General features: G+C 36.9%; 1 protein-coding gene across 2 annotated transcripts in view; it reads right to left on the bottom strand.

Moving 5' to 3' along the window:
* crp (transcription factor cropped) overlaps nucleotides 1-13,050 on the bottom strand; it is a 154,189-nt gene that overhangs the window by 75,154 nt on the left and 65,985 nt on the right. The gene's annotated exons all lie outside the window — the stretch shown is intronic.

Here is a 13,050-nt window from a genome sequence, read left to right as displayed (position 1 = left end):
GTTAATGAAATAGAAATTCTAGAGCTGGAATATCATCCGATCGTCACGAGTTCCGTTCTACCGATATCTCTGGAATGTCCACGGATTCAGGACACGTTCGGCCCAAAGACATGCTATGTCCAATGATCTTGGTTTTAGAGGTAGCTAGAGCTACAGGCCGACACCGTTTCTATCGTCTGGATCTCGCAATCCTTGCTTCTCATTTATACAACGAGCAACAAATCTTTGCCTTGTCACGGAAGTCCCCATTAAACCAGATTGTTGGCTAACCATAGGATCGTAATAGTACGATCTTCGAATCCTTACATTTTAATATTGCTCGTATTTCACCAAAATTAAAAAGGTTTAAATTATTAGAAAATTAGATTAAAAAGATTTTTAACGTGTTAAATATTTAGTTTGCTGTTATATTTTGCTATAGACTTGAGATATCTTTTGAAGGTTAGAAAACGCGAAATTCTTCTCTTAAAAGAGAGAAAGAAATAGAAGGTCAATTACACTGTGACATCTATTAAATAAGAGAGAGAAGAAGTGGCGAATTCTAACCTAAAAATTCTATTAGACGACTTATTTCGCGTTATCGATTCGTCATCGATTTATCCACGCATCTCAGCCGATACATCGTCGATAGCCTGCTGTGGATATAATCGGTACTGGTATCTCCATGTTGTGGGCAGCATTCTTGCCGCTTACCATGGAACAATTACGATCGTGTCGTTCGCCGACTGATCGCCTTTAACGTACAACCGCCAAAATTACCCGGAACAGGTAGAATCGCTTGAAATTCCAAATAACATTCCCTACGTCGCAGTATTTCGAATCACCGCGTGAACTGCCCGTTCGCAAGGACTACTACGTTCCCACTAGAGGCTTATCAGCGTGTAATTTACCAGAGCAAGGAGATGTGATGGTAGGCCAGTGTGACGAAGCTTCGTTGTAACGTTTTCATGAAGCAACGAAACTCACGCACTTGACGAAAGCGTCAGAACACCGACCTAGCACTCTTTACGAAATCATGGCTGCCATTGTGGATCAAGTAGTGAAATAATGCATAAAAATTGTGTGAACGCAATACTTACATCAATATTATTAAAAGCAATATTGGGTAGGTAGAAAAGCTTCTGTGAAGAAATATAATAATCTCTTTTAGTTCCTATTCCTATTTTCCAACGTTACTGTTCGTTCAGATATATGCTTCTTCAAGGTATCGTAATATAAGCATCTCACACTGGTAAAAAACTTCTGTGTACCTTTATATCCAACTGGAAGCGCTCAGAAGCACGCTATGTATATCTGCCGCTTACAGAGAATACAATATACCTTTACACGCATAAAACCTCATTTCTATTAGTTCAGTTATTTAAAACTTAAACAACTTGAAACCACTTTAATTACTAACCTGTTATTTATTCGAAATAGTATTCGTTAAAGTTTCTACGTTCAATCTTGCCAGATTTGTTGGTCCAACGAAACGCTACTACTAATTTCTTCTGGCGAACACACTTCAATTACATTAAGATTATACATAACACATTTAATCATATTAACACTTCATACTAGATACTTTAATTACATATATTAAGACAACACATTAGACATTTCAGCTTTTAACAGTAATGTAACTGATACACGCGGACAACATTATGCAACGAACACGAGACGTCCATAATGGCGATCTACTGATCACGTTTACAACTTTTTTGGCGGGGTCTGCAAGGTGGCGCATGGGTCGCAACTATTTTCACATGGTCAGACAATCGATTCCAAATCGATCTCATTCGACTAGCTCGATACGATCTTTATTTTATTTTATACTATTCTTACAAATTCTTTAATTTCAAAGCAAGAACAACTCCGACTGTACAGGAGTGAATAATCGACAGAAGCTTATTCTACGTGTGAAAATAGTTTCGTTTCCGAAAAAATGAAATTTGAAAATTGATTGATTGAAATGCACCTGGCCAATTCTTAATTAAACAAATCCAAACTCTATTTCCCCGAAAACGAGGTGTTCAAACGGACAAATTTTATTTTATATTCTTCGCTTATTTTCACATGTAAATTAACTTCTAGCTGATAGTTTACTCGCACTCAGTCGATAATTAGATAAGTTCACATATTAAATAGATTTTCGAATTATATTTTATCGAAAACGAAGCGTCGTATGAAAAGATATTATTCTGTATTTTCAACTTATTTTCTCATACTGAATCATCCCTTTGCTGATTGTAGCATGATTACTGGGACACCTTATATATCGACGCGGTCGAACGACCCTGGAGAGAACGTTCGTTCGCCTCGTCGTGCTCGTCGATCACACAGCATCGTCGTTATTGTTGTCGTCGGTGAGTGCAGGTGACTGTAGATCAAAGGCAGTTAACGCGTACGTGGAATCAGAGTCTCCTGGAACCCAGTTAAGAATTGCGTAACGCAAGCCACGGGTCAATTACCTTAGGCATAGATGCCATTGCGGCGACACGGTGCGCAATCGTTGCAAAGTGATCTCGTTACAACGCGCGTGCGACGTAGTACATTGCTTTGCTTCACTTTGCGTGATCTATGCCGCTCGCTTGCGTTATGTTCCCTGGATTTTGCAATGCTGTTACTAAGGTGTTGCTCGAGAAACACACGCTTTACAATCAAATATATGCCCACGAAAGTATTTGAACACTTATCATAGAAAACTTGTATGTACAGTGGCTGCAAAAAGTACTGACACGCATCCTTATTTTTCAATCATGCGTTCTTCTATGAAATTTTACATTTCATGTTCACAGTATCGCAAGGACTTTTTAATCACAAGGACTGTATTAAATGATACGAAATTTAATACGCTCAGACATAATTAATTAGCATATAAGTGCTATAATAGATACAATGATGTGCGAATACTTTTCGTTGCTACTGTACATATCCTATACGTTATACAACGTGAATTACTGCATCTTGCAAAATAAAAATTTACTACATAGAACGTTTTAACTAAGAAGAGCGATATTCTCGTCACATTCTGTTTATCTGTCTTTCCTAATCACGCGGAATAGTTACGCCATCGTCTTTGCGAGCTTTTTTCCACGCTAGTCGTGATCGAGACAGGATATCGGACGAACGAGATGGATCTACGCCAGAAGATAACCGATCCTGGGACGCGGACAAATCGCGTGGTCGGTTGACCGTGAGAGGGACTACGGTTTGAATAGCTGAGAAGGGAAATATGACTGGCAAAAAAGACGTCGGATATAGCGAAGAGAATAAATCTTGCATGCGTAATGATGATGTCTGCATTGTTTTACGTGGTATGCGAAGGATTTCATTTCGAGCGGTTTATTTCATTAAGTTTCGTTTTGTATCGAAGAAAGAAAAGTAAGAGGAAATTTTATGTCTGGTTATTTAAGAGATACTTGTCCGTATTGTATTAAGACGTTAGGATAATTTTTGAAGAATTTTCAATATTTATATTATAGAAAAGACTAGAAATTTGAACTACTACATAAATGAGTCATACTTATTTTTTTTTCAAACTTACTCACTCACTGAGTCGTTGATTAATAAAGCATCTATTCAACGTAAAATGCATGTCATGCAGGAATGACGAAGTATCAGAGATGACGCATGATACATACGCTTTCAAGAATCTGGGTGACAAAAATAAGAAATACGAACAAATAAAAGTCGAAAATTCGGATGTTGGATATCTACAAAATACTACAAAGAATAAAGGAAACCAAACCTCACCTCGAAACACTAACCGAACATTTTGCGTTAAAATTCAATCAATTTTTCACAAATTTTAGAATTACTCGAAATTACTACTGGGCTGGCTTTCGCCGACGGCATATCCAGTGAAACTTCTCTTTCCTGTATGTCCCTTTTACCCTTCTTTAAGAAGGCGCCGAAGGGCACGTTTCTCGACATGCTTCGTGAGAAGCTACGGTTGATGATGCTCCGAGACGTGACTATGTTCAGCACTTCTTCGTTGGTTTTATCAGTTCCGTGCCTCCGAGAAAATACGACAATGGCGGATCTCGATGGTACGCACTGATTTCTTCAATCCTCAATTACGTACTATTTCGTCTTCTGCTTTTTCGATAGATTTCTGCTTCTCGAATATTTGATTGCAATTTTTATAAACCCGCACGTTTGATTGTTTACAGCTTTTCGAAATCTTATTGGGTCTTTATTAATGTTTCTCCTTCTTTCTGAAATGAAAACAACGAAAATCGTTTAAGCGAACATCGCTCGAGAATAATTAGCATACTCGCAATTAATTCAGCTTCTTTTACTGTTTCGTAACGTCTCGAGCAAATATCGCGCTTTCTCCAGGAAAACGCTTGGCACAAAAGTACGGAGGCGCTCATAAACACATTCCATTGCAGTGATTTTCTCCAAAGTGTACAAAGTGCCGGAGGGAGCGAGATGAAACAGCCGCGAAACGAGAGGAAACAATGTTAGAAAGGGACGAACACGAGTGCATTGGTAAAATGAAACATAGTAGGCACGAACCAAGGCCAAGAATATCGTTTTTACGCGTATTCTTAGTGAAAAACTAGACAACCAACCGCATCGTGAAACGTTCAACCCTCTTAGCCCCCGTGAGAACGATGGAAATCCGATGCAGTTTTCATTTTGAACTATGGATGAAGCTTAACAGCTGTTTCTTACGATGACTGATCCTTTTTCGTTATCATTCGAACGATTAAAAGACAATTTTCTAAATAAATGTAGCTTGTTTATTTCAATAATATTTAAAAATTATGTAATTTTAAGTTCTTCAACTTTAACTTTTTTGCATTTCTTATGTTACCAATGCGTTGCCACGCATTTACCGCCACGATGACATAACTCGAAATTTCTAGTTCTTAAGTTATTAGCAGAGAAAAATAAGGTTTGAAAATTTACTACAATATAGCTTTAATGTTAAGCTGCATCTCACTCGACTTTTAAAACAACAAAAATACTACAGTATTTTTGGTTTTCAGGTTAAATAAACGTTCGCAGATATTCGATGCAGAACGATAGGAAAAAGAGGGAAAGATGGCACGGAATGCGCAAACGGTCAAAGGAAACGGTTTCGAATCGCAATTCGGTGGCACTTCTGGTGTCTCTCTGACGCCTTGACATTGCGTCCGCAGTAACGTCAGTGCAATCAAGAACTCATCTCCTGCAGGAAGGACAGTCTCCTCGGTATTGTGCTCTCGTCACTTGGAGCTTGTCATCAGCTTGGAACTTGCCGGAAACACGACTCAGTTCTGACTCTGCTCCATTCTGTTCTATTCTATTCTGTTCACGACTTAATATTTCCTTTTTACCCTTCGCTTTCCACGTTATTAATATATTAATATATATATTCCATACATCCATATCGATCATATTCGATCGTAAGACCTATCACCGTGATTAATTAACGATAATTTTCTAGACACGAAACTCAACTCGAACGAAAAATACAACTAAAAACCCACGAGCCTTCTCAACCATTTCCTCAAAGATAAAAACAAGTATCGTGAAACGAGTGACGCGTAGTCGTCAAAGGGTAGCACGGCTTGGCACAAAAGAAACGAAACTTTCGAGGAAGGGTGGAAAGAAAAACACAGTAATAACCCGATGCTCGGCACGCTGTAAATACTGGAAAGGAAAAAGCGGAATAAAACAATAACGGGACAATTGGTCCACTTTGGGCCAAGTTTCCGTGGTTGAATAAAAAGTAAAAAGGCATGACAAAGCTTCTCTATCTATTCCACACGATAAAACGAGAGAGAAGGTTAAGAGGAATAGAGAGAAGAGTATGAAGGAAGCGTAGAGGGGTGGAAAAGGGATGGAGGGGTTGTCTTGAGGCCGACGCCCAGATCGATGCTCCCGTCTGAGGTTCCTGTAGGCGGAGGCTGTGCAGAATTCCCGACCGTAAGGATCTCCGTGCACTTCTCCTGTTATTTTGCTTAGCAGAGAATCTCGACCTCCACAGCCCTCGAACCAAAGAAACAATGTCCTCTTTTCCTTAAAATGTTTCGTTTCCCCCAGTGAGGATCAAGTTCACTTCTTGTGAATTCATGATCGAGGTCATTTCCAAACGTTGACCCTTAAAAATATGGTTTTTCCAAGTGTCTATGATGAAATATTTTGAAGCGACAATCTATATGCCACAGAGTCTATGTTTATAGAACACTATGCAAAGACTTTACAAACATTTGCACGATCGTAAATTATGAATAAATTTTTTTAAATATAATTTCTGCAGTGTCATAGCCATTACCATTCGCCTGAAATCATTTCAAATCCGAACAAACAAACCTCTAAGAAACAAGATTTATCTGTATATACGTAACTGTCGAAATTTTCCTAGCAGACTCCTAAGTGCTGTGGCTTCAGCAGATTAAAATTCCTTGGAAAAGCATAAATTTCGTAATTTCTAAGAAAATCTAGTGGCTACGAAATAGGAATAGAAATAAGAAAAGAAAGTCACCGAAGGGTTCTACATATGCCGGACGATTCATCGAGGCATTCACGCGTGGAAGGCCCTCCATTGTGCGGTATTACAGCCCTTCAGGGTGAAGTCCAGCCAGTCTTAAGGGCACATGTGACAAATGCCTTTATTCGTTTTCTCACACCAGTATACCAAGTATGACAATCGCGGCGAGGCACGTATACGCACTTCGCGAAAAGCATTCTTCTGCTCCGTCGTTTACGACGAACTCGATCACGTGCCATTACGAGCCATAGAGAATGTCAATAACCTTTGACTATACGTAATAGAGACACGCAGCCGCTCCATCATTTTCTAGGTAGTGTAGAATTAACGAAATGAAAATTCAAAACGTAGAAAAATTTGATTTTGAGCGACATATACGCATACGCGTAAGTAATTTCTAGCATTTGATGAAATTTTAAAATTCAATAAACTCCATATCGATCAATTTAATGTTATCACAACTGAATAAAAAGTTTAATTTGATTGCCGGATTAAATATGTATTTTTGTACTGTATGAAACATATCTATCAGTAATTGTTTACAAAACTTTATAAAAAATTATATTTTGCACAAAATTTCGTCACCTTTCATGGATTATAAATTAAAAGTGTAAATTATACGCTTCAAGCAAGATATAATATAGTTTTCTTAAAGTATTTTTACCTTTGAAAATGTTTCGTATAATATGTATAATACACATATTCATAAAAATTTTCTACGTTAAATAGGTATTCAAATTAGTTCGCGAATCGTTATATATCGAAGTTTCGTTGGCAAACATCTTTCACAACTGAAGTTCTGTAGATGAATATTTATTCAAAGTCCTATCCGAATTGGATCGGCTTCAATGACAAGTGCAGGCTGATCGCGACGCGACTATAATTCGATATTACGAAAACTTAATCAGGTATGTTCTTTCTCTCTTTCTTTCCATTCGTTTTCCCATGGGTGCGAATAATTCGATTTGTCAGTATCAGTGATGAGCTGACTCAGTGACCTTTCAAGGTCTGCACCGAAATTACGCTCACACAACACCCGTAACGCGATTTCGTGGCCCAAATTAATCATATTTTTCTTCAATTTTCTGCCTATTTTCTATCATCCAAGTCCAGTTTCGAATTATTTTCACGTATGGCCAATTTTAAATTTAAAATCACTAGATTTAAAATTTCAAACTAGACACACTGTATATCTTACTGATACTGTGCCGTAGAATTTAATATTAAAATTATGAGAACGGTCAAAATGACCAATGTATAATTTTTACTAGAAACTTTATGGACTTACAACGGTGCATCTCTATATTTTGTTAATTTTAGTGATTTCTTATAAAGTACATATATGAATAAATGCTCGTCTTTTTTCTCGTGTGTAGTTACTTTTCATTTCAATTTCTTTAGTAAAAATTTTATATATTAAAATTTACGTAAGCAAATGTAATCTACGAATTGATATAATAAAATTTCTACGGTAAGCAAATGTATAAGTTTGTATATGTTTTCTGTATGAAAACGTAAACGGAGGAAATGTTTATTAAATGTAAAAGGAGTCTATTGAGTAGCTATGTATTTGGTAGGAAATCAATTTAAGAAGAATTGGTTTCAAACATCGACTCACGGTTGTTAACCACAGGGAACGCAGCACGTACCAGGGCAGGAATTCCTGAACCGCAAATGAAGTGTGCAGACTTACCTGTAATAAACATAAAAATAAAATGCTTATCGTTTCACGCTATGTTTGCGCTTACAATTACGATTAAGGCGAACACTCGCGGTAATAGCGTTCATGGAATCATCCTTGTTAACTTGGATTATACGAGAAAGTTAGAAAAATTAGAAAAAAGGAGATAGATGCCCTAGTCTACTAAAATAATAAAGGAAAAACAAAATAGTTGTGTAATAATAGAAATAGAACTAACGATAATTCTATACAATTCAAAAATACAATAAAATAGTCGAACACTATAGTATGTTTTATACCATATTTAATTTATATATATATATATATATTATATATCAATAATTTATAATTTATATATATATATAATTTATACTTAATTTGAACAAAAAAGTTCATAAAATCCCCCAAAATTAAAATGACTAAAAGTCATTATATAGTATTCAGAGATTTCAATTTAAGTAACAAGTTTCGCGGAAGTTTCGAATAACACTGAATTTATTTCCGCAGGAAGAGGATGTAACACACGAAACTATACATGGAATGTTGCTTGGGAAGTGTGGCGTCATAAATTAGCGCCATTAGCGTTACACCCTTTCTAAGAAACGCGCGTTTCCTCGAGACTGTGTAACGAATGTATGATGCAATAACGTGTACCGTGTTTATTAATATCAATTATAAAGAAAATAATTAATGGTGACAACCCTTCTGCGTTTATCGTGTACCCCAGTGTCGCTGACACGTCGTTAAATCATTTGAAGAGAGGGGAGAATTCGAAGAGATTGGGAACAGGGGTTGCCAACCCTCCGCTACTTTGTTTAATAAATTTTGCACGAAATTTATTTCTGTTAGTTAATCCCTTCTGGAAAATATTTAAAATTCCTATCAAAAAAAAAAGCAATACATAAAGCGAAGTTCCTTTTGTAGACGAATAAAAAATTAAATTCCAGCCCATAAACTATAAAATGAACTTCATCACCGACGCTTACTCGTCTTTGTTCATTACGAAACCCACAAATGCTTCTTTTCTATCGGAAGAATCGAATTAGAAGAATCCGAACGGCACGATAAAACGTTGATTTACAATCGACAACATTTGCAGCGATAACGTACTCGCAGGCGTTACTCATTGTACCAGGCGTCGGAATTACGTAATGCGGTTCTGTGAATGAATCAGAAGTTACGTTGGTGCCGCGGCTTTATCTAATTGTAGGACGTGCGCTTCTTTTGCTACGTTACTTCACGTTGCGTGCATTTTTCAACGAGCAGCGCTGTCATAGGCGCAATGCAATGACGAACCTCTGGACCCTAACCTACCTCTCTGCCAATGTTCGAGAGAAGTGGAAATGAGTGACGACCATTGCGAGGTATCGCCACGACGCAACGTAAGCTTAATATAGATTGTTGATTCTTGAAGTACGTATGTGGTGTTTGAGCTTTTCTAAAATAGCGGCCAACAACGTTACGATAGATCTTTAAATTACTCCTCTATAAAAATACGACTTATCACATTCTGTTACGTTATAAATAAATAAATAAATATATATATATATATATATATATAGGTATGTGCTATAAATAGATTGTAGATTTTCATGCATTTGTACAATCTAAAAGCGCAAGAATTGCGTATGATAGAATGCATACAACGTAGGAAAACATATAAAATAACCAAAGTACGGTACTCGTTATGATTTTTAATAACTAAAACGAATTTCTGTTTAAGTTCTGCCTCTTTTATTTTATTTTATCATTTTTATATGTCTACACGTACATATAAATTTTCATAAAAATTTGCAGTTTGCTTATAAATTATAATGTTCCTTATTCGAGTATATCTTCGTATATAGAGTAAGTGAAGGAACAACTTCAAGCGTCTAACTTTTTCTTTTGAAAATATTTCGCTACGGGCCGGAACGCGACGAAGGCTGACGTCTTTTTTCACGGCCCTGACTTCCTGATGACAGTAGTAGCCTTGAGTAGAGGCTCGAGAGAGAGTGGAAGAACCGACGCTGAGTCGAGCAGAGCAAGCAGGCGTTACAACGTTACAACATTACGACGATGAAGAGGAGGTAGAGTTGCATGGCGTGTATCTATGTTTAGAAGGGCGAAACGTCACATCCGGTAGTCTACGCTCCCCTTGATCGTTCGCTCACTCTTTCCATGTTCCGTCTCTTTCTCTACACGTATTTCTCGTAGCGTTTCTTCTTCGTCAACCTCTTTTTCCTTCCTGGCTACTGGACACCGCGTTGTCACGTGCCGTGACTTATTTCAACCAACTTTCAGCTAGTTGCGTATATACATCAATGAGATTTGAAATTTCATTGAAATAAAAGTTTCAGATTAGGAAAAAATTGAACGCGTAATTACGTATCAATTCTTCGGGATTCTTTAATATTCTCAATTAAGTAAACAATTTTCTAATTATCGCGCGTAATACATTTGTGTAAACTGCGTCGTTAAATACTTTCATGCCGTTTATAAGAATTCTTCGTATGGACATGACCTACGGCAAATTACGATCCTAACCTTCAAGCTGACACGATATTATGATTATCGATCGATCTTTTTAAGTGCGTCAAGGTTGACAACATCCACACAACATTTTCTTTTCTTTCATGGCTGTTTGGCATCGAAAGACTGATTTTTTAAGCTTATAAATTATTATATGCTTACCACGTTGCAATTCACCATTTACCGGTAAGATTTTATTTCAAAATGAATAATTTTCAATTTGAACTTTTCGATCGAAGCTTTCTCGATTCTCGTTAAAAACTGCAGGACCATCTTTATCAATCGCTAATTAACTCGCAAACAATTACGCGGTAACGTTATCGGACGGTCATTTTAAACATTTAACCGATTCTAACATTGACGCGGTAAGCAACAATTCGACTGCAGATCGGCGTTAATTTCAGGCCCCAATTAAAAAGACGCCTGATCCAATTAAAACGTCAAGCAGAATGGCCGCGTACTCACCCCGTGTGTGCGCATGCGCACGAGGCTCGTTCGTTTCACGCACGTTGTACCGCCGCGTAGAATGCGTAAAGCAACGTGTACTGCACCACAAGAGAGAAGCAAAGCAGAGTTTTCATTAATGAGAAAGTGCTCGCCGCGCGTATCGAGTCAAGCCGACTCGAGTTGAATTGCGTGCACGGTAAGAACTCGCGTTCTCTGTCCTCGTGTGTCGTCGACAAGAAATATGAACGTCGGCGAGCACTGCATCCTCGTTGCATACGTAACACGTACAGTGTACACAGCCGTTCGTTCATAAGTATTAGGTAGTTTGAACATAGTTAGTCATGAATTAATAATATAATCGTATTTATCGAATTTTTAAATTCAGTTCTTTTGGAAGAAGAAGCTAACAACGAAATTTTGTTATTGTTAATTGCCATCTTATTTCGAGTTTTGTAATTTCAACAATTGTCTCGTACCTCGTTGTCAAGCAATTAAGACTCAAGTATATTTGAAATATCATTAGGAAATTATTAAATCGTCTAATTATATTTAGAATTATTGTATTGTGAGGAACCAGTATTTAGTATTATAATAACAATTACAGCTAATTTGATGTAATCTAATTTTATATATGTAACATAATGATCTAATTTTTTAAATAAAATAGCCATGTTTTTTTTTTCAAAATTACAGGAACCCTGCCGAGTAATATAAATTCAATGAGAAAATTACGTATCTACTACTTTCTCCGTTTACCTGGATTATCGAACGGAAATGGTTTGCAAGTATTGGCTCTAAAGAACTACATGTTTTTCTCTATATCGTACATTTATACTTGAATTTTTCTCGTTTTTCGAAACTTCCGTGTCGTGCGATATAAAATGTTCGCAGGAAAATCGTGTGCTTTTTATCCTTAATAATAGTAATCTCAGGAAGGAAATGTGAAAGGAAGGAACGTAACGTCGCAATTACGTCTGTTGTTTCAAGCAATCGTTGCACTCGAGCCTCGTACGCATCTGCGTAACATTCCAGGGTAATTGAAATGCCTCTTGACGAATGTTTATGTAATTTTCTCATAAATCAGAAGTATCTCGAGCAACGGAGATTAAAAATACATTAAGTAATATTATAAACATACCATTTGGAGACTACAAGGGAAAGATGCGATAAGCCACACTTTCAAAATGACCTTTCTATTTGATTTTATAAGATTAATTTGTTAACTAGGAAATCCAGTTTGCTAATATTCTCATATATCTAGTTCTTATTTATACTCATACAATATACCAGAGCATAGTTTCACGAGGAAATGCCACGACATCCGGTATAAATGTAGTTAAAAAATTATGATTTTATTCAATTTAAGAATTTAATGTCAAGCTTTTTGTTGATTCAAGTTTTTGATTTTTCACCTCGAGACCAATTCCAGGATCGCGCACGTTGCACTCACGTACGAATGCTCGTACTACGTTCAATGTGTACGCGAATTATGACACGACAAACGCGGCTTCTTGGATAATAGAAGCAATGGAGAAGACAATAGATTACCCTGCGCCATAATAATAAATGCCAACGAAAACAAAAACATCGACTTTCCGCCTACTATGGAATGTCGTATTCCCTCCCTTCTTCTCATCCGATTAAAAAGAAATAAGATGCAAGCTCCGCGAAATACGATACACGTAGTCTACTCCACTTAGAAGTTAGAGCAAAAGTTGCAACTTAGGAAGAACATAAGCTTTATTTAAAGAACAATTAACACATTAACTTCTGGGTCGAAGTCGCGTGGCCTTCCAGTATAGTCCCAGTTACTTTACTACTAACGCATTTGGCTAGAAACTAGAAAATAATGTTTGTAACAAATATTCTTGTTCTAAATATATTCGCAGCCAAAAATACTGTACATATAAGATACGCGAGAAAAACAGCTGACCAAAATTTAGAA

Source organism: Bombus vancouverensis, chromosome 4, assembly GCF_051014615.1.
Source record: "Bombus vancouverensis nearcticus chromosome 4, iyBomVanc1_principal, whole genome shotgun sequence".
Classification (NCBI taxonomy): Eukaryota; Metazoa; Arthropoda; class Insecta; order Hymenoptera; family Apidae; genus Bombus; species Bombus vancouverensis.
The sequence above is the reverse complement of the archived record's forward strand: the minus strand, read 5'-3'. Positions and strand labels throughout refer to the sequence as shown.